The 23,152-nt window shown below is 45.9% G+C and overlaps 1 protein-coding gene across 3 annotated transcripts in view; it reads left to right on the top strand.

The window, feature by feature from the left end:
• HSD3B7 (hydroxy-delta-5-steroid dehydrogenase, 3 beta- and steroid delta-isomerase 7) overlaps positions 1–23,152 on the top strand; it is a 366,630-nt gene that overhangs the window by 27,079 nt on the left and 316,399 nt on the right. The window contains exon 1 of one of the 3 annotated variants that reach the window (XM_085618733.1): positions 9,836–9,936. The exons of 1 other annotated variant lie outside the window; for it this stretch is intronic. The gene's annotated coding sequence lies outside the window, so the exon portion shown is untranslated. Of the gene's footprint in view, positions 1–9,835; positions 9,937–10,115; positions 10,391–23,152 lie in introns of those variants that run through there. One more of the 3 variants, XM_085618734.1, reaches the window with a different exon arrangement.

Below are 23,152 nucleotides of genomic sequence, written 5' to 3'. Positions count from 1 at the left end.
AACCCATATATGCATTCCCCTGTCATAGCCTGAGTGTGTTGTACTGTAGACAGGCCTCTCCATCGCTTTTGTAGATACAAATCTTCACCCTTGGCAATGTGTGTCTCCTGGAGGAGTACTGTCTGGCCTTTTATCCTCCTGCCATACTGATGTATTGCATATCTCTTATGTGCTGTCCCCATCCCTCTGACTTTCCATGTCAGGAACTGTAATCTAGCCATGTTTCAGACCTAGTCTGGGGGATGGGAGGCAGACAGGGGGGCCGGTGACGTGGGCACATGGTGCACGGGGTGTCCATGCATGTGATTGCCTCTAAGCATTCTGCATGGCTCAGTAAGAACAGAACTCCTAATTCCCAATCCCAGGGCGGTAGAGTAACGTCTACCTCCCTAAACAGGCAACTTACATTCCCACACACAGGGACCTCCAGTCTTCTCGCTACTGCGTTAAGTCTCCTGGAAAATAAAGGGGTGTGGCTAACCAGTAAAGACTGGTACGCATGCAAACAGTGTGTGTCACGGCGAATGGAAGAATTAAGACCCTTTGGGCGACAGAGGGAAATAAGACCCTTTTTTTTTTTAACTCTGCGAGCCCTCCACATATGTAGAACCTTATTAACACAGTGCAGGCGTGGCAGGACCTTCAAGGGGGAGGTCAGTCATCTTCAAGCAGTCTGTCACCATGTGCACCACCCATTTAGTGGTCCCCCCTCTGCATTTAGAGGCACCCTCTCACACTCCGCTTTAGACAATGTCATCCGCCGTTTGCGGCATGACGGTAGGGAGATTGGCCGAGGCAGCACTCCAATCTGAGGCACTGAAATTTGTCTCTGATGGAGTCCCGTCTAGATTGTCCTGGGGTTGGGAGAGTCTCCCCACCCTCATGCTGGTGGCCACCGATAGTGTCTGTATCTGCTCCTCACAGGCCTGGGCAGGGGAGGCTGCACCTGTTTTCACTATTCCCCCATTTTTGTGCTGGCAGTGCTTCACTCCCCGGCAAGAGGCCACTGTCCGTCTGTGTGGCTCGAGTGTACCCGACTGAAAAAGTAGCTGGTATTATTCGCTATACCTTCATGTTTGGCTGGAAACACTGGAGAATAAGTGAGACCAGCAGACCATAATTTCTTCTTCATCCCTAGGAATGAAGCCCTGGGGCACTGAACCACCAGCATGTAATGGGGGAACAGGAGTATGATGCCGTTGTCATAAGTGATGGGTCCAGTGCCCCTAGTGGCTTGCAGGATATTTTCTTTGTCTCTGAATTTCATCAACTTGGCCTTCACAGGCCGCAGTCGCGGACGAGGCCACCTGACCGGCACCTGGTGGGCCTGCTCCACCAAGTAAAAAGACGACAGGCCCGCAGGCAATACAGTCGTGGACAGCCAGGTCTTGGAGAAAGCAACCTGGTCCAAACCCTCCTCGGCCTCCGGAAAACCAACATTGCATATGTTGTTATGGCGTGACCTGCCCTCCGAAACTTCTGCTCTATTTTTTCAACTCGCGGACTCTGGCCATTAGGTCACTGCCCTTTCCTTCTAGGTCTGTTGTAGTTTGCTAGAGTGTATTGTCGGTTTCTGTTACTTGCACAGAGAACTTCTGCTGATCGTCCTGCAGTAGGCTCAGCTTGACTGCTACTGCGTCCACTCTACCTCCCAGGTAATGAAATATAAATGTAATGTAATGTAAATAGGTACTTATAAAGTGCGCGGCTACTCCACAGTTTCCCGTCGCTGAAGTCCTGTCTTGCTGTCCACAGGGCCTATCACAGCACCGAACAGCAACATGTCAGCTCGCACCTAGCTGATTCCCCAGTGTCTAGACGCCCGAGGGGCAGACTCTATGGCCCACCAACCTGTGCAGCTCCCACGATCCTTCTACCACCTCTCAAATCTGGCCCCAGCCACAAGGGATATGAGTGTTCAAAGGAGGGCCTCACAACCCGCTGGAACTTGATTTGTCCACTAACCCACATGCGCCCACCATACCCCTGGGTGTGCGGTAGGCTAGTTCTCCCGGGCAGGCACGCACAGTCCAAATGCCCATGGGAGGGTCAGCAATATTAGCTCGAAGGTAGTTCCATGCTACTGTCTAAAGCTCAGTCCTACAATTCCCTCAGGACCCGCCTCACCTCCAGGCCAACATACACAAGCCCCCCTACGCCTCGGGGGCACGAGCAGTCTCACAGAGGGATGAATGAGCATGGGCGCTGGAGGGGATGGTCTTTCTTGTCAAAGGTATCTCCTGCTAAAACCTAACGCCTCACCTCCCTCTGCACTGCAGTCTCCTCTAATGCAGGGCAGCACGCCACCATCGCACACCGCCTCCACCGCTACCACTCTGTTACTTTAGGCAGGGTTAGGAGGGAAAGGAAAACAAGCATTGGCATAGCCAATAGGTCTCGCCTTTGGGACCTTACAAGTGTTTAGCCATGCAACAGTTGATGTTGTTGCACGAAGGATATTGTGCTGCATAACTAAATACTTATAAGGCCCCAAAGGCGATACCTATTGGCTATGCCAATGCTTGTTGTTTTAATACAATGACATAGACATCCTGTCCAAAGAAGCGAAATGTGCATGCGCATGCTGCATGGGGAGCGCACTGAATCCTAAGCTCTTTGTGCACTGCTTACTGAGAGGCACAAGCTGCCTGGATTATAACTTGCTAGCTAGTAAGACTTGGGGTAATCGTACAAAAATGGCTGTTACTTCTACAATTAGAAAAACATCCAATGCATGTGGCGTACCACTATAAAATGAATTAACCATGGTTGCTTTTCTCAGCGAATTATACAACAGTCTGTTCGATTTTTAATGTATTTCATAGTTCCTGTGTTACCAAAAGTTTGAAACTCTTGTTTTTATTCGATAAGGCCACTAGTGTCAAAATAAATATTAAGCCACAAGTGAAGACGATGTCACCACAAGAGGTCCAATGCCTATAACTATAAATTCAGCACGGTTATGAGTAACACGACAAACGGGACAGGACAGTGAAAATCGATTCCTCGCTAAATTAGACACCTAAATTCATTGAGCATGTCAGCAAATGTGAAACATTTACGCTGCTAAGTAAGATGTTACATTTGACCCTGTTTAGGTAAAGGCACCACGGGTCTTCCTGGACATAAAAAAAGAGTAAGCATAACATACACACGTGATGCTAAGCATTGTCCGATTTACTGGAATGGTAATATGAATGTAACGTGAAGTTAGCATGTATTTTGCATGCCTTCAGCAAGTGCCTCCCATTCAAATCATCAATTAAATATGACAGGCACCCCTGAACACTGCATTTAGCGGATTCGGGGAAAGTGTGTAAACTGAGCTTAAATAGGGCAGATATGCCACACAGCATGTACGAGAAAAGATGAACCAGAACCTATAAAAATGTCAGTTGTTTACTCAAGAGTTAACGTAATCGGCCCAATGAACAAAACAGCGGCGAAAATAACAGCTAGCACGTCGGCTCCTTTAAAAACGGAGCTTGTGTGCACGGGATTAAATTGTGATTTTTAACTCCTGTTTTTGAATGTTAGTTATTACTTCTGTGCAATACAATATATAAGCAGTACATTAATTAAATTTAGCAAATTGCTGTTTAAAAACGTAACAATTTAATATACGTGCATTCATACTGATGATAGCAAACATTCAATGCTGCTACCGGCTGTGTGCCATTACCTACACATCAATACCACAATACAAAAAAAAACCCTTCTGAAACATTTGGACTCACAGGAGGTGAAATCTACGCTCTAAACAACAATAGTAATGATTTCACTTCGAACATGCAACAACGTATTGTATATTTATTTAAAAAGAATCATTTCCATGTATTGTCTCTATTTTAACAAGAAAAAAGCGTTGCTGGATATACATAGCAGATGCAGAATTACTTACTGTTGGGTTACGGCCTTTGACTAATAAAACCTGCGCCCGTGTTGATAATTCAAATGCAGACGCTTTGCTAAAACAAGCGTGCGCGCCTCGCGCTAAAAGGAAGAAAAAAAAGTGTCGGCCAAAGTGAAAGCATTTCCCTTGCGGGAGCGAGCAGTGCCAGGAGCGATAATTGCTAACACATGGCGCCAAAGCTCGCTCCCGCAAGGGAATCGCCAAATGTGCACGCGTTGCCATTGAAAGCAATGCAACGCGTGCACGTTTTTAGGGCAAAAAGTGAATCTACTCCAAAAGGTCTTTTTCCTATGCAGTGCATGCGCACTCCGTAGGCAAGACCTAAAAATGGGGGGAGCAAAGGCCACGAGATCCCACCAATGTCCACTGTTGGATTAGGCCACACAGGCAAAAGCCAGGCCGTGAGCCCGGCATGTCTAGGCTACCTTCCGCTGGGCCTCCGTACTCGGCGCACCCGTTGCGCAGAGCGGGTCCTCACCCGCCCCGCCCTCTAGGATTCCAAACTGGGTCCCTGTGAATCACGCCAATCCCCTCACCTACCGGTGGTCCGTAGGTGAAGGCTTTGTAGCACTCAGGGGCCACAGCACTCCTTCCAAGGCAGCCAAGTGGGATGGGGACCTCGCACCCGGGCCTGAGTATCAGCAAGTCACCTGGGCCCCGGTAGCTCTTCTCCAGCAGCTCCACTCTACTTTGTGCGAAGGGGCTTGCAGCAAGCATATGCCCGAATGGGACCGGATCACCGATCTCCCTGCGGAGCATCGTTAAATGCATGCCCATCTTGCTGTGGCTTGCCACCCCGTATTTGCAGTACTTGTAACACCTTTTTTATTGCCTTCTTTGTTTCTTTCTTTCCATCTTCCTTCTTTCTTGCTTTCTTTCATTCTTTTCTCGTTCCTTTCATTCTGTCATTCTTTTTTATTTCTTTAATTCCTTCTTTGTTGCTTTCCTATTTCTTTCATTCCTTCTTTCCTCCTATCTTGCTTTCCTTTTTCTTTCATTCCTTCATTCTTTCTTGCTTTCCTTTTTTCTTTCAATCCTTTTTTCCGTCTTGTTTTCCCTTTTTCTTTCATTCCTTTTTTCTTTCATTCCTTCTTTTCTTTCTTGCTTTTTCTCTCACCTTCTTTCTTTCTTTCTTTCTTTCTTTCTTTCTTTCTTTCCTTCCTTCTTCATTAACTTCTTTCTCTTGCCTTCTTTCTGTCCTTTTTTTTGCTTTCATTCCCTTTCCTTATTTCTTGCCTTAATTCCTTATTTGCTTCTTTCTTGCTTTTATTCCTTTTTTAGGTCTCGCCTCGCTGCACGCATGCGTTGCTTAGGAAAGAGACCTTTAGTCATCGGCACAGCTTTCCCGGCAAAAACGTGCACACATTGCATTGCTTCCAATGGCTATGTGTGCACGTCTGGCGATTCACTTGTGGGAGCGAGCAGCTGGTGCCATATGTTATCAATTATCACGCCTTGCTGCTCGCTCCCGCAAGGGAATCGCGCAGGCTCCCTCCTCTCTCCCCTCCCCCTGCTGCCGCGCAATGCACGCGCGCGCTTGTGCTTGTTTATCAGGCAGTCGGACAAAGGTGGGAATACTTATATGGTATTTCTTTTTAGAAATTACTACGTTTTGAAACTTTTACATTAGGTTGTGTAAAACCCAAGAGTGGAGTAGTGCACCACCCGTATAAGTAGAGAGAGTTATTTTCAAGTCTTATAGTCTTTGTTAAGTTGTCTTAAGCAATCCTCGACGGAGCTGACGGCTGCTTTCACTTGCTCTCCAGATTTTGTCGCATGCTGGCCCTTATCAAGGAGGCCCTCGCAGCCGCTCTGTACACGCTTACTCCTACTCCGACGCCACGTATACTTATGCCCTGAAGAAGTTCATTGTTATGAACGAAACGCGTTGGCTGACAATTTCCTATATTTGGATTTTTGCAATAAAGGATTGCTGATGACAACTTAACAAAGACTATAAGACTTATTAAAAATAACTCTCTTGACTTATACGGGTGGTGCACTACTCCACTCTTGGGTTCAGCATCTCTCTGCATTGCAGTTAGGACCAAACAACGGCAGGTGCTGGAGTAGCCAGTGCACACCCAACCTGATTGACTATTATTCTTTATACAAAGGGAACACAGCAGGGGAAGTGTGGTCACTGTGTCCACCGTTGTCTGCCTCTGTACTCTGATTAGGTTGTGTAACTTTAAAATCCAGAATTGTGAAGTGAATTTTTTTTCTTTTTTTAAATAAAAAATTATATTCTGGTTTGCTTTAAATAGTTTCTATGTGCAGCAAAAGATACCTGGCTACTACTTGTGAACAGGACACACTGCCAAAGCACAACTTAAGATCAGAAATACGTTTTGTCACGCAAGAATAAATTCTTAGCTGAGCGCATTTATGAAACACTAGAATGCTCATGTAGGGTGAATTTTGCCTACCAATTTTGTAAACGGTTAAGTAAGTGTAACCTTAGTGGTCGGACGGACGCACGCATGCAGGCATGCACACACACACAAAACTTTCTCTCTACTCTCCCCGGTTTTGCACCAGCTTTTGTATTGACATGTAAGTGATGGAAGTGAATAGTGTGCTTTTTGAAGTGGTCAGCATGTGCAAATTTCTATTTTCAGTTTTGTGACTAAAGAATACACACCTTTTATTATTTCAACACTGAAATCAGTCGGCATCTTAGACTAGAGGAGCGACCCAGTGTCTATATATTGGCAAACTTTTCACCCTAACCTTAAGTGCCAAGAATTGTTTACAAGTGAACACGCACTTAAAGGCTTAAAACCTTAAAGACAAACACATCTTCAATGTCTGCAAGCCTTGCTGGCATTTAAAACGTATTACGATTATAATTTTCATCTATCACAAGGTGTGCGGAATGAAACCCAAACCTGTGTACTTTTGAAATTTGATCCAGACAATTTAGTCTAAATTTGTTCTGAAATGGGTGCTGCATAAACCTTCCGCACAAATATACCATATATTATTTGCTATTCACTGTGTTAAAATCCAGAACCTAGGTCCAAAAATGCATATTTTGTGTCAGTTTCATGAATTTGGTGAACAATGACAACGATTAAAAAAAAAAAGTCTAAAATATGGCAAAATTCAAAAATGAAAAGGCCAATGTGTCTCTGACTCAACTTCAATTGGCATATATATATATTTTTCATTTTAAAGATTTTAAAAAAGTCTTTGTCTTTGCTTTTTCGTGATTGTTCTTTATTTTTTTTTTTGGTGGTTTCTTGCTTCCCAATATTTTTGTATGTCTGCTTTTTGAAATGTGTATGTCTTTAATTGGCTGTAGCTTGGTGGAACATGGTTTAATAATGTGTTAGATATTCTAATTTTCCCAACTATCTCTAATTGATTGTGAATTTATTTTTACATTGACAGCTTGTAGACCATCTTACTGATAAATTTTACTCATTTACGTTGTTATTATTGGGTATAAATAAACTTTTAGAAATGTATGCATGTATTTCTCTTATATGCAGTCCCACTGAAATTATACAGCAAAGAAGGACAGAATTATTACCAGGGCAGACTACATTAGGCGACAAATAAAGGCAAGATCTGTGGCTTAATGTGAAACATTTTGTGCCAATGCTATCTCACCATATAGCCATTTAACACACATTAATACTGTCTGGGAAGCCGTTTTGCATCATAAGTACGAGATTGATACCTGAATGCAGCACTCGGGGTGATCAGTTTACCAGAGTTGAAAACATTTTTTTAAATAGCAAATTATACTGCACACGGTGGGTTATGTGGAAATCTCAGTAAATGCTAAAAACACGGCAGCCACAGAATTGCATAATTATAGTGAACCCATCCATATGGATCAGTGGAGTAATTCTCTGGATTATATAAGAGATGCACATGCAGAGCAGTCAGCATTTTTGTGTGTCTCAATGCCAGATTTTTTTTGTTAGACAGGTGGTGTGGATTTGGAAAGGTTTGTTCCTAAACAGAATTTTGTTTCTCCTGTACTTGCCCAAATTTTTACAAACCAGAGCTTGTTTAAACTCCTTCCTTCAAAATGGATGGATCATTTTCACGATTTAGAGCACCCTTAATCCCAGTGTGGTCTAGATACATATGCAGTTTAATAAAGTTTGGAAGTTCAGTGCATCCCTAACTACTCTGCTAGCTTGGAAATACCCGAGAACCTGTCAGCAAGACCAAGCCAACTAGGAAATATCTGAACATTTGACCCAAAGACCAGGCCAGCTCGAAAATACATAAAAAAACGGTCCCAAAGACCAGAACAGCTCGGAAAACCTGAAAACCCATCCTAAAGACCAGACTAGCTCAGTGATACCCGATTACCTGTCTGCAAGACCAGGCCAGCATGGAAATACCTGAACTGCAGCTCATCCAATGCAAAATAGACCTCTGTCTCTGCACTGACTCTTCTGAGAGGCTTCACTACAGCCACCGCTAGCATTCTGCAGTTTACTTTCGTGATCTTAAGGTTCCAAAATAGGCAAATTGTCAGAATTATATACTAGCCAATAATTAGGGGAGCTAATTCGCTCCACTTTGCCAATTCACTCCAACCTACTAATTCACACCAACCTCACTCCAGCAAATCAAACATCAGAAAAGGAAACTGCAATTCCCAAATTGCGTAGAAAATATTACAATGTTTTAAGTGTATAATAAATTGATTGTCCGGATTTGTCGTTTTTACATATTTAAGTATTCTTACCATAAATTCACTATCAATTTAGGGGTTTTGTTTTAGCACTGGACATGCGTTCCCCTGTCAGTTTCCTAGCATTTAGAATGAGAGAGCACATGTCGAGGGCTTTCTCAACCCAACTTGTTCGAGTATCCTTAAATTTGCTCTTTGTCAATGTGGCAGTGTCCCACAATGGTCTCTGTCGTAGGACTGTGCTGTTTAAAATTAACTTCAAGGAGCTATCCAGTGTAGAGATCTTAAAAAAAAAAAACAAGCATTGGCATAGCCAATAGGTCTCACTTTTGGGATCTTATAAGTATTTAGTTATGCAGCACAATATCCTTGGTGCAACAACATCAACCGTTGCATGGCTAAACACTTATAAGGTCCCCAAGGCGAGACCTATTGGCTATGCCAATGCTTGTCTTTCTTTCTTTCTTTCCTCCCCGCTTGCCTCTCTCTCTTTCTTGCTTTCTCTCTTTTTCTCTATTCCTTTTTGTTTCTTATGTTCATTCATTCTTTTCTTTTTTTGCTTTCATTCCTTCTTTCTTGCTTTCTGTCTTTCTAGCCTTTTTTTCCTTCTTTCCTTCCTTCTTTCTGCCGTCTTTTCATCCTTCATTCTTTCTTTCTTTTCATTCTTTCTTACTTACCTTCTTTGCTTCTTTTTGCTTGCTTTTTTCTTTCCTGCTTTCGTTCCTTCTTTGTTCTTCTTTCTTTATAATAAAGAGGCTGGCAGCCAAAGGCACAATGATTGGCTTTTTCAGTTTTGTGTTAGCCAGGACCCTTTAATTTGACTAAAATTGTTTGTATGTATGTGAATTATGTTATTACTTATAGGAGTTTTCAGCCATTTTCTTCAACCCCCTCAAGTATGCATTAAGGGGCAAGAGTCAGCCCACTTCAGCCATTGTCTGACTTCATTATGAATTAGGGCATGCTGCCCTTTCACAAGGAGCACATCCACAAACAGTGCCATGGAATACTATGGTAATGTGTGGTTTTTTGAGACCAAAATACATTTTTGCCTTTCCTCAATGTTGTTTTTTTATTTTTTATTATCCAACTCCTAGCAGCTTCCCAAACAATTACGTTTTGCTAAAGCCATGATAAAACAAGAATACCAAAAGGCTGGCGAAGGATGCCAGATATATTGGTTTTGCCCCTGCTTGTTCTGAGAAAGGTGACTTGCCCAGCAGTGACTCAGGCACGTATATTGGAATCTTCATTCATCGCGAGGGGGCGCTAAGCACTAAAGCACTACAAATAGTGAGACCCTGTCTCGGTGCACACATGGAGCGCAGCACATCGGACTGTGGCAGACGGACACGCGCAGGTAAGGACTGGTACCCTTTCCTGCGGGGCACGCGTTGCCTTGGCAATAGTGCGTTTCTGCGCCCTCGGGCAGCGCGGTGAGCCCTGCCCCCGAGCCAAGGGCGAAAGAAGGAATATTAGATACATACAGCACTGCAAGCTTGAGTTCCGTCATGCGCCGAGCTGTGAAGTCCAAACCCGGGATATAACATGTCACCGACATTTGTGAGCAACGAGACTGAGAGGTGGAGAGGCAAACATTTAAACTCCGTTCGCTTCTCGGAGCTTTAGGGCTGTAAGGTACAAATAACCAAGTACCTTCTTTTGGATCCTCCGGGATCTCGAAATAGCTGCCGTTAATTCGCCCGAAGCTGATTAGGTGACACAGGAGCGGCGCCCGCGCGCCACAGTGAGCCGTGTGTAGTACGTGCACTCCCCACGCGCCGGGTCCGGCTCAGCCTTTCACTATTTCTGAAGTGAGTACCGTGCACCTTACTTTGTACAGTATGTCTGACATAAGTGCTTTAAAACAATTTGCCACTAATAATAATAAACTAGGCATTTTTACTGTTAGCAGTTTCTACAAAAATCTTGCTATAGTTGGCATTGTAGATGGGGCTGTGATATCTTTTATGTCTGTACTGAGCACTGTGCGACATAATCACCTAATCGTCCTAATCAATCTGTAGCAAACGGTCTCATTAATAATAATGTGATATATATATGCCGCGTATCTGCGGTCTGCCAATTCCTGAGCGCTCTAAGCAACAGGTGTTACTGTTACCCATGTAACGCTACCGACTTTACCCCTCGGAAGGATGGAAGTCTGAGCCGGCCCTCTTGTGATTCAAACTCGTAAGCTGCAGATCACCACATGTGTCCGCAGCTAACATACACCTCATTGGTCGTTTCTGCTACCTAGCTTCTAGGCACTCTTCAGGCACGATTGTGCGCTACAACAGTCCCTCTATTCCATGGTATGTCCCTTTAAATAGGTCTAAGTTTACTACAGTGACACACTCAACACTGGTTGTGCCTGTTTTTGATCTCCTATGCCTACCTGGTGGATTTACCTGTGTGTCCCTCTCCCCTCCTTTATCGTACGTTGCTGCGTGTTCAGGTCCCTACCCCGGCGTCACCCTTTCACCTTTCCCTTGGAGACAGGTGCCTCCTGTCCTGTCAGCGAGGAAGAGCCTACGGTGAATAGTTGACCCGGGTGAGGTGAGGGGTGAAGACCGTGCCCTGATAGGCGGTGAGGAGGATGGCGGCGCCGGGGTGAGGGGAGAGGTGAGGTGCACCAAGTCGTTCTCCAGTTCCTTCTTTCTCATCCTCTTTTACCTTTTTACCTCCCATCTCCCTAAACCACGGGTGCAATTATTTTGGGTTCAGGGTTTAGTCTGATGTATGCTAAGTTTTCAGCAAGACATTGGTGGAGCTGCACAAAGATACAGCATCAGAAACCAAGCATTGAAAATGCAATAGGTCTCGCCTTTTAGTAAGTTAAAGCCATTTGCTTTGCTCTACAATACCATTAGCAAAGCAAATGGCTTTAACTTAATCAAAGGCGAGACCTATTGCATTTTCAATGCTTGTTTGGGTGGCAGCTGTAGAGGAATGCCCTTTGTCAGAGCGATGGATGACAGTTGCCCCAGCAACTGATAATGAATCTGAGTAGGAGACAGACACAGCCTCACGCATTTGGAAATGCCCTCTACTGCGAGGTCAGAGGGCACGCTGAAAATAAAGATTTATGTACTTTTTAATTAACCCTCTTCAACGGCCCTGCAATTTCAGCCTTATCTCCCGCCCCTCAAGTGTCCTGGGAGTTCATATAGCGGCATTCCCATGCAAACCACTCACCTTTTTCACCAGGACTGGAAATAGATTCTGAGCTAATGCCCACATCTAGGACCCGAAATGAGCAATGCATTCATTTCTGGATACTCCTCGTTATAGATGAGCAAAATAAATGCCAATTCTTCGTCTGCACTGCTTTTGTATCAAATACCGGAGCAGTGCCCAAAGCTGTGGTTGTACTCAGATAAAACACGTGCATTCATAAGAAATGTTTAACGGGAAGTAGGCAGCAGTTCTGGTTTTAGCTTCCGCTCATGGGTACCTGGGGGCCATATGGCTTCTTGTCAGTCCTTATTACAGAAATACTACAGATGGCCTGATTACAAGCCAGGCGGAACGAAATGAACGCATGCATCACCCTGCTAAGAACATTTACCCTTCCCTCCCTTGCTCCCCCATGCCTCCTCTTCACCACTCATCCACCCCCTGCATTAATTTACCATCTGCTCAAAGCAGGTGGTAAGTGTATGCGGTCAAAAAGCATGGAATTGGAGATTCTGTGTGGTTTTATGGTGACAAAAATTAGCCCCACACTGTAATTCCTATTTCCGTTGGGTTCTACTCATAACTACACAGTACTGGAGCAATTTTACTTCATGGACAAAAGTAAGGTCACATGCAACTTGTAGTTACTCCTCAGCGTTTTGGGGAATGATCTGTGTGGCCTACTACCCGATTTAAATTAACCAATGACTAATACAAGAAACAAAGCATCTGCAGGCTGACTGTGCTGAAATCTCTCTCGTTGCCTTTACTGCCACGGGCAGAAATCTGAACACCAAGCCCTGTGTGGTCTTATGAGGCTTGGCCCTGCCGAAGTAAAAATGGCAATCACTTCTGCTATCATGCTTCAGGGCTTTCGCTACAGCTAGATGGAATGATGTAAAAAAAATCTCAAACACAATGACTGTGACTGATTGCTACAAAGAACAAGCAAAGGGGCTGGGGATGGCGAGAGCGGCAACGGATGAAGAAAGCCCGCGAGCGGTGCACGCTCGCTTGGGAGAGCGAGCAGCCCATCTGTTTTCAATTATCGCGCCCGCGTCTGGGCACGATAATTGAAAACAGATGTGGCCTGTGCGCGTAACCGCAAGCCTTAGGCCGTGGGCGGTTACATTGGCTGGGAAAGGGGGAACATGCGCCCGCCTTTACCCACTTGCGTGCTGTCTTTTAAGGAAGACACACGCAAACACCAATAGAAATCTTGGTGGAAAAAATGCCACAAGCACGAGCTTGTGAAAAGTCCTGGTCAGCTGCAAGAGGTTGTTTTCATATAGCAGCGCATGCGCGCTGCTATAGGCTCGACCTAAAAATGAAAGAGCTGACCAGTTTTAGGTAAAAGTAAGCGTAATTGTGCTCATCTTCAAACTCAGGAGCAGCAACATTGTCGTGTTGTCACCAGGGCTGTAAGTGGAATTTGCTTCAAAATTATATACAAGCCAGAGTTGCTGCTTATTTGTATTATGCAACTAACAACCATTGACAAAGCCAATAGTCCTGACTTGTTGTAGGTATGATGTTACTTGCTGTGTCATATGTCTGGAAGCAATGACAAACACGGCAAAATGCAAGTCGGGCGGCACACTATGCTAAGCACAGATTTTTAGCTTACCTCTTTTAAGCCACGCCCTTAATTACATTGGCCACGCCCCTTTATGAGATCCCCCCCCCAGTTTTTTCATCCTATTTAAAGCCCTGGTGGGCACTGCTGGTGTTTATGATTGCCCACAGACTGAGGAGTATATTCTACTGGAGTTTATATAGCGCTGAATAACCCTGGCGAAGTGCCTTTGCAGATGGGTAGTACAAAACTTTGTCTAAGTGCCTAGGAGTGCTTGCAGTGTCGACGTTGTCCTTCGTCTTGCTGGGGTGTAACACACGCCCCTGGTTCCCCCATGGCACATGGGGCCCCTACCACGACTATCTGTGAAATGTAGGAGACTCGGGGGGGCCCCCGCCTCATTCTCCAGTGTGGCCAGTTATTTTGTGTTACGTCACAGCCGCCATGGCGTCAGCACCCACGGAGTGGGACTCCTCCATTACCAATGGGGCAAGAATGAAAGTGCTGGCACAGCACTTCCGCCCTCGTTCCAGCAGGGGCAGCCCCGCAATCTGCTGAAGAGAAGGCTGCAGTTTAACGCGATAGCCATATATGCACTGCACTGAACTCATTTGCATTTCCCGCTCCTACACACACCTACACACACACACCTACACACACACCAGCTGCGCCTTGTGCAATTACCTCAGCTGAGCTGACAGCGCCGGGGAGAGAGACTGGCAGGCAGAGGGGAGCGCGGAGAACCAGTGGGCAGAGGGAGCCATAAAAAGCAGGAGGGACAAGCTGAAGATCCCCTCCCTTACCTTGGAGTGAGTACCCCCACACTCTGGGCCGGCGGAGAAGGGGAACGGGGGGCGGGGACTAAAGCGGGGCAGAGCTGGGACCAGTGAAGCGCATGTATGCAGGCGAGGGTTCATTCAAAAAGACATTAGTATCTGTGAAATGTAAGAGACTCTGCTGAAGAGAAGGCTGCAGTTTAACGCGATAGCCATATATGCACTGCACTGAACTCATTTGCATTTCCCGCTAACTAACACACACACACTCTCTCTCTCTCTCTCTCTCTCTCTCAGATTGTGTGTGCACTATGTCTAGTTAATTGTTGGGTAGGGCGTTTCGTGTAGAAGCATTGTTATGTGCCTCACAAACAAATTTGTGAATGCATTCATGTATACATTATCCCAAACGCGTGTACTCTTAGGGTTACAAATCACAAATTAGCAGTTCTCTTTTTTTAATACAATGGAATTCTCTGTACTGTAGTCCCGGGCCGGTCTGCTGACTCGTCCAGGACAACGCCAGCTGTAAACCTAATAAACAAGAAATAATACGCCGTATTCATTTACCGTACTTCTGCCTGCCTGCCTCAAGGCGTGTCATCTTATAAACACGACAAAAAAAAAGGGTGGATCTGGCAGACTGAAGACAATGAAAGCCATCAGAAAAATGAAAGAGCTGACTAGTTTTAAGTAAAATAAAGCGTAATTGTGCTCATCTCTAAAAGCATGCTCAGAATCAGGGCACAATTAAACGAGGAAAAAGACTGCTGCTGATTGAAATAATAGTTAAGACGGGATGCAATGCCATATTTGAAATAAGTTAAGCCACAATGCAATGCCAGAATAAACAAGCTCTTGCCTTTGGCAAAGGCAGCCGCGTGTTTATAATTGTATCGCGCTTTCACTTTAAATGAAAGCGCAGCGCAAAAATAAACACACAGCTGCCTTTGCGGAAGGCGAATGCTAACAAAAAAGTGCATAGCGGCTAATTAGGAAATACTGTCTCCCGCTGCCAGTAAGAGACCCAATCCCGCTGGGCGTGGATAAAAGGAGACAGGGTGGCAACAAGCAGCGAGTGACATGCCGTCAGTGCAATCATTGCACTGCCTTTGGCATAATTCGTGACGCCAAACGACGCGCACGAATCACAACTGAAGGTGGAGCTGGGACGAGGCTTCTGTAATCGTATCGATTCCAATAAGCCTCGTATGACGAGAGCAGCGCATGCGCTGCTTACGTCAGGCCGAGACCTAAAAAGTAGTGCTTGAAAATCAGCAGTGGAAGCAGAAATGCCAGCCAATCAAAGAGAATGTAAAGAGGTCATTCTACATGGGAGAGACAAGCACAAGATTGACAGACTGGAACAGCAACAAGAAGCAGGCAAATGAGTGACAAGGAAAGCGAACCAATGAGTGGGGTCCGAGCCAACCTAAGTTCTTGGTAAACTGCAATACGCCTCACAACAGACAGCACATGTTCAGTCCAGTAGGCTCAACCCAAAAAATGCTTAATCATCTTGAATCTCTGAGTAGTTATGTAGATCTAATCCTATGTGCAGTAAAAGTAGTTCAAAAAAGTTTTATGCCATGGCAGTAAAAATAACAGTGACCCAATAACACAGGTTATATAACACCTGTAGTAGGATACGCACATTCACACTTTTATTACTGCAGTGCAAATGTCCAAATTCTAGTTTATTAACACAGCACACAAAAATGGCATTAGACGAACACTTTTTACTGCATCACAGATTGCAAATATCAACTACTTTACTCCGGGAAACAACTCTCATTAATTACCCGTCTTTTCAGTTTGATTTTACCTTTCTGCACAAATGTAACCCCTTGAATCCTACTGTTGTTTAAATACCTCTTGTTAAAACAAATATACATGAAAATACCATGTCATAAACCATATATGCAGATGAAAAGAGCATAATATACTATTTTTTTTGCCAAAGTTGAGGGAGGGAAGAAGCATCAATACTCACTCGAGGCTTCACCTTTTGTGAGTCATGACACTTCCTCAGTGATGCTCTGAACCTGGCCAACCATGGGAGGGGGCAAGGACAGAGGGTGTGGCTAACGGCCTGACACTGCTTGGGCAGGTCTTCCCAGCCTCTCCAAAAAAACGGTAGCAAAGGCTTCTGAGGCTGCCACCAATATTCTGGGAAGTTGCAAAACCCCGGATGGATGTCTGCTGTGGAGAGCCTCCACACCGGAGCTGAAAACCTACCCTACAGGAGTTTCCAGCACACTTAGTGCACACATGTGATGTGAGAGCTGATAGTGTCTCAGGCTGTGGTAAGTGTGAGTTGGCGGGTCTGTGTTTACATCAGGTTGGAGTGTGCAGCATTGTGCACCAGTGGTCTAGATGACCACTATTACACGGTTCCATCTCAGTCTATTTTTATCGCAGGACGTTGAATAAGTAACTCTGTTCAGGAGTGTGGGACCACCAGTTGCGACAGTCATGTGTCAGGGATCAGCTTTGAGATCGCATGCGCTCCATACCATCCTGCTCTTCTCAATCAAACTGTGGCCTCAAAAGGTAGATTCAGTGCAATCAAAGCCTGGAAAATGCACAGTCTTTTTTAGGTTTGATCTACAGGTAGGTAGACTGCCTTGCAAGCCTAAAATAGTGCAAAAAATCATAAATATATATGCATGCAAGCTAACATAGATCGGCTTGTTGCGCCTCTTCATCCATAGGTCTGTTCAGTTGACACTGATATAAGTCGCTCTTATCTTTAAAGTAGGTTTTCAGATTACAGAAATTCAAAGATAATATTACCTTTTCTCAGTAATAATTAGAATCCCTTTTTCAGCACAGTGCATTACAACTAAAATGGGTTTTCTATACCTCTTCCAAGTACACCTGCCTGCTAGCAAGCATGTTTTGTATCGTGGAGCCCGTGAAGGGTGGTAGATCTGAGAAGGAAGGCCGGTAGGTAAATGCGGGCCTACCTCGCGCACGGTATAAGTGCGGGTGCGCTAAATCACTGAGACCACACCGTTAGACCTTTGCATGGCATCGCGGGGGTCTTGCTATTGAGCCCGCCTCGCGGTCAGGCACTTTTATTTAGAATCGGTCACCTAACGTGGGCTCAACCAAACTCACACACGCCGTCGGGGTGAGCCTGTGCACAGCCCCGGCAACATTATAACAATATGCTCAGCCTGACGAAAGTATCGCAATGGGCGATACTACATTCCTACCCAAAACAAAAATTGAAAAATACTTTTAATCATGGCACTCGTGCATAGACCACTAAGATTTTAGAATGTTCCACCACTGCAGGTTGCTGCCTGAATCTCCATTCACCAGTGTAGTCATGTAGCAGTGATAGTCTCTCAGCCTGCTGGCTGGCTGGGGGTTGTGTCTCAGCCCATACTGTGTCTGATTCTCACGACTGTCCTCTCAGGCTGCGTCAGGGGTCACAGGCGATTCTGGGAGGTCTAGGCTGACTCCGGGGCTCCTTCTTGGGAGACCAAGCGCCTCTGGGTCAGTTGCTTTAGCTTTCTCTTCTGACCATTCTTCCCCGTCCATCCCATCCCTGTTAATATCACTGCTCTGGATTGTCACGTCTGGACCAGGGTGGAACCTCTTGAAAGCCGAGACGGTCCTCATGATGGACTGGATGCCTCTCAGGAATGTGATGCGCCACGGATCTTTCTCGAACGGCAGTCTGAAGTTACTGCCAGGGTGTCGATCTTGGACAAGTACCAAATCTCCCACCTTGAGATGTGATCTCTGTGCTCTGCGATGCTTACTGACTTGGTCATTTGACCTTTTTCTCCGCATGTCCACAGCTTGGTCATCAATGGCTTCAGGTGCCCTCCGTGGGTGATGAGGGTTGGAGTCATTGACTACTCTTCCCATTGAGAGATGAAGAGGGGTGCGACCTGTTGTATCATGTGGCGTTTGTCTGTAATCCATTTGGAAGGAGTAAATGGATTGTTCAGGAGACTCACCATTGCCAGAAGCAATTCTTATCACTTTGTTCAAAGTTCTCATGAAGCACTTACTCCATTGGCTTGCGGCCATTTGGGAGTGATCTTTCGGTGGAGAATCCCCAGCGAGACTAGATATGAAGCAAATTCCTGCACCTGGAAGGGAGGACCGTTGTCAGTCCCTTAGTTCTCTGATTAATTCATGGGTGGCCATTACTTTCTTCAGCTTTGGTATTACTTCCCCGGCGCTCAGGGATGACAGCACTTTAACCTCGGGGTACTTAGAGTAATCATCGATCACCCCCAATGTGTGTTTCCCATCAGGGAGGCTCCCGAAATCCATGCTGGCACAGATCCATGGGCCTTCAGGCCTTCGTTCCGTCACAACCAATTCAGGAGGGTTTGGCTTCCCAGTCGCTTGACACCATGAACGGGATAGCACTGCATCCTCCACTTTCCCATCCATGAAGGGGAACCACACTTTTGTTCGAAGACGGTCTTTTGTCTTCACCGTTCCCTGATATCTGGCATGGGCCAACTGTATTACTTGATCTACTAACGACACCGGGATGACCAGGAGACCGCTCTGCAACATTTTGGAAACCGCACATCGCACTTTTTGGGCAGTCCCTGCTTGGGCGAACACGTAGCACTTTCCGCCCGGACCCTGGACCTCGCCATTTAACACAGAGGCAGTCACGGAAGGGGGTGAGACCTCTCTGCAACGTTTTGGAAACCGCACATTGCGCTTTTTGGACAGTCCCTGCTTGGGCGAGCACACAGCACTTTCCGCCCGGACCCTGGACCTCACCATTTAACACAGAGCCGGTCACGGAAGGGGGTGAGACCGCTCTGCAACGCTTTGGAAACCGCACATCTCACTTTTTGGACAGTACCTGCTTGGGCGAGCACGCAGCACTTTCGCCCGACCCTGGACCTCGCCATTTAACACAGAGGCAGTCACGCAACACGGGACGTGCACGGACGGAGCACGGGCAAAGACCGGGCCAAGACGGGCCGTCTTAGCCCGTCATCGACCGTTAGAGGCCGGGCTGGGCAACCCCTCTATGCTGAGTCGGACATATATGAACAACTGTCTGCGTAAGCGTTTAACAATTTGGGGGTGTTAATATAAAGTAAAGAAAATGAGTAAAAGGAATCTGATTTTCGGAGGTTACGGAGCTTGTCAGGGTGAAGCAGTCTCTGTTTCTGACAACTTCTTGGATTTAAAGGTATTTCATTTCTAAACAGACGGAGAGAAGAGCTGGAGCACTCATCCCGTGTCAGACACTGTGTTTAATTGCTTTTCTTTCTCGAGAGAGTCTTAGCAATCTATTCTCTCGTAGCAGCTTTCAGTCTTCGTTTCATGCTGTGTTTGGAAACAGCTGATTGCATTGGTTTCTTCGCGTAAATAAGTATCCGTCCTTTACTACTGCGCTGTGCCTTTTAAACAGCGTCCTTGTGCTCATTTCAAAGGAACATTTATGGGGCATTGACGCAGTGATTTGCGTGACTTTATTTCTGCCTTACATTTAATCCCGTGGTACCTGCTCTTTATCTCTCAGTGTGGAGCCTTTTTTGGGATTACGTATTTTGGAACTTTCATTAAGAGCATTGCTGCTTGTCGCATTGTGAGTACATGAACCTAGACCTGGTGGAGATTTATTAACTGCACGAGCACGCCGTGAGGAGAACGGCTCAACACACGGGCTCACCTGTTCGCCCCTTGCACCACGGACACCACGAACTCTGCTACCATCACTGCCGTGAGGGGAACGGCCCTTTGAAAAACTTCAACCCCCAGAGTGCTCAGTCCCGGGCGCCCACTGCTAACGTCATCGCAGCGCCCGGGCTGCATTTAAGCCTCCCAAGCGCCCCGCTGCGCGGGACGCGCCCGGGCGAAGCCCGGGCCAAGGGCGTGCCCGTCCTTGCCCGTCATCGCCAGCTGGAGCCAGGGCAGGGCCACCCCCCTTAACTTGTATGTTCCATGTATGTTCCTGGATTCTGCCCTTCCACTAGGACTGTTGACTAAGGTACTGTGAAAATTTCTCTTGCCTCTCATTGTGGGAGCATTTTACACTCCTTTGTTCCCTCCTTTCTTTGCTTGCTGTCATTAATTCCAGCTTCCTTCACGCTGTGTGGGCATTGCCTCATAGAGGAGCGTTTTTCTTTTCTTTTCTTCATTGGTCAAAGCCGCTGTTGGGATATAACAGGGGTTGAGGGTTGAGGGCTGCGAGCAAGAGGGCTGGGACTCCATTTTCTAGGAGCCCCAGGTACCCGCGCCCGCCCCATCTGGGCTGCTCTCCCTCCTTCCCCACCCCCGCACCCCCGCACCCAAAGACCGGGTGAGCAAATACCGGCTTACCTTGTACTCTCTGGGACCTCCTAGCAAACCTGGTACTGCCATCTTGGATTCCTTGAGGTCACTTAACGCAATTCTGCCCACGCCTCGCGGAAACCGTAGCCCGGATTCCGCTGTGCAGAGGGGCGCTTTCCTCACTGGATTAAAGCTGCTGTTGGGGAAAAACAGGGGCAGAGGGCTGCGAGCAAGTGGGCTGTGACTCCACTCTCTAGGTGTCCCAGGCACCCACGCCCGCTCCATCTGGGCTGCTCTCCCTCTTCATCCCAGACTTCTCATTTTAAACTGTTTGATTGTAAGTTATAGTACTACTATTCATTTAGTTGTTTCCCAGAACCCATATGATGTCTTTGCGTTCAGGGAAGGGTAGACAGGTTACCGTAAAAACGAACAATGGGAAAGCCACTGGAACCTTAGACGATTTCATAACTCGGGCAACTGTTATCCTGGAAAAAGAAATAACCCTTACCGAAAAGCGCTTGTCCTTAGATCTAATAACAGGCAAACGCTCATCCCTGGGAGATATTGCCTTTAAAATCACACCCAATAAGGCACCCACTCCCGAGAAGAATGCTGATAGTGCAGATAGCAACCTAGAGGCTAGTCCAAACCTAGTGGCACTCTCTGACTCTCAGACAATTATGATAGCAGACCCAGGGGATTCCCAAATTGAAGCATCCACATCTACTCTTATACCTATTTCATCAGGTACTATGGGGGATAATGCCTTAGACGGCAATTTGAGCAGCAATGGGCACATCCATATACAAGATCAAGTAGTAGACTGTGAGCGGGAATCAAACAATCTGAACAAACGTAAAAGAGGGGGAAACCATAGAAAAGGAACTAGAACTAAGTCAGCGAAGCCAACTCCATCTAAAGTCCCGACAAATCTAACCAAACAAAAGGGCACTCACCCAGCTGACGCGGGACAGAAAATCTTCTCATTCAACACTAATAATAATGATCGTCTCTTGGGGGTAATTGAGAAATCGGTTCAGATGCTTTTGTTGCCTGTTTTAGAGAAAATTCAAATTGTTAATCTAAAACTAGACCAACTGGAACACCTTATCTCTCTTAATGCTGACTCCCTTGAAACTCTAGTAATTAAAAACAAATTACCCGAGGCGGGGGGTACTAATAACTATAATAAAAACAGTATCGCCAATAATAGTAATTTAAAGAAAGGGGAAGTAAATAAAAATGCCAGCAAACCACCCGAAACACTTATACCTGCTGACCCTAAGGCAGCATCGGTCCCCTTAGCACGAACAAAATCTGTTCCTTTAGCTCGTACCAAACCTGCAGTGGTGGGCATTGTGGGGCCCCCTAACCAAAATATGGGTAGCACAGCACTAACATCAGAAGTTCTTACTTCCAAACAGGGAACCACCCAAGGGTCAAAACAAACATCTTTGCAGGGGCCTGCAGGAAATAATGATAACGAGAGAGCACTTAAAAGGAAACCACCACCTGTAAATTTGCCTCCAGATTCAGCTCCTTTTATGGCAATACTCACAGGAGTACCCCCAGTTTTGTTCAACAAAATGGAATCGAACCAGGAATTAAAAAACAAAGTAATATACTGGCTCAATAACAACAGACCACTCCCTCCTGAATCTAAAACAAAAATACTTAGCGTACGCAGAGTTCCCTGGGTGGGCCCAAGTGATAAGGACCTAGAGGGGGACTGTATTCTGATCAACTTCAGTGATACTTGGGTAAAAAATATCATCTGCGGTAAACCAAGATTTGCTAGAGCTGGGGATATTCAATGTATAGGTCTAGAATATTTTTATCCAGATTTGCATCTTCCTCCCGCGACTTTGCTTTATAAAAACACTGGGCAGACATCAAACAGTGAAACACACCATGGGTGGGACCGGAGAAATAGAGCCGATTGGCCAATCCAAAACAACTGGGGCCCCCGGCAACAGTGCGACGGTTTCTTTAGGGGATCAACTTATAACAATAACAACCCCTTGCAAACCCGGCATAATGATCTGAGACCACGATTCCAAGGGGAAGACTATCTAGGACGGTTTCCTAGTAATATCCCCCTAAGAAACCGCTTTGATGCACTTGCAGGGTTGGAAGAGATAGACTGACTATCATTGAGTTCTCCCGGCGACACAAATGCTCTGATATCAGGAGAGCCGAGCCAGAGGGAGAAGGGAGAAAACTGTGTTGATAATTCACGGGAAAATGTTTCTGTTGGTGATGATTGTACATCCAACCCCCAAGTTCCTGAGGCTGGCCACACTAAAGAAAGCGAATCAAGTCCAATCATCTTAAGGCATAATCCGGAAGCACTAACTGAATTAGGTAGACAAAATCAAAGCGCTGTAAGGATGCGCCTTATCTCCTGGAATATCGCTGGGCTCGCCTCAAGATTGGAGGACGAGGCATGGCTAGATTTTGTGGGTGACTATGACATCCTGTGCTTTCAGGAAACTTGGAGCCGATCCACTCAGAACATCGAGGGCTTTCAAGCTTTTAATACCCTTGCGATACCCTCACAAGCGGGTAGGGCAAAAGGGGGCCTAATGATGGCAACATCCTTAAAACTATGTAAACTTGTAATTTCTAAGATAGTTGATTCCCCATGGTTTCAAGTGTTAATGTTGGTTAATTTGTTTCCTGAACCATTGCTGCTGATTAATTGGTATTACAACATCTTTGACAACAAAGAGACAAGCGTAATGTTGAATTTGGAGGAGGCCATAGCC

This window comes from Triturus cristatus, chromosome 7 (assembly GCF_964204655.1).
Source record: "Triturus cristatus chromosome 7, aTriCri1.1, whole genome shotgun sequence".
NCBI lineage: Eukaryota > Metazoa > Chordata > Amphibia > Caudata > Salamandridae > Triturus > Triturus cristatus.
Note: the sequence above shows the minus strand (reverse complement) of the source record. Positions and strands in the feature narration are given on the sequence as shown.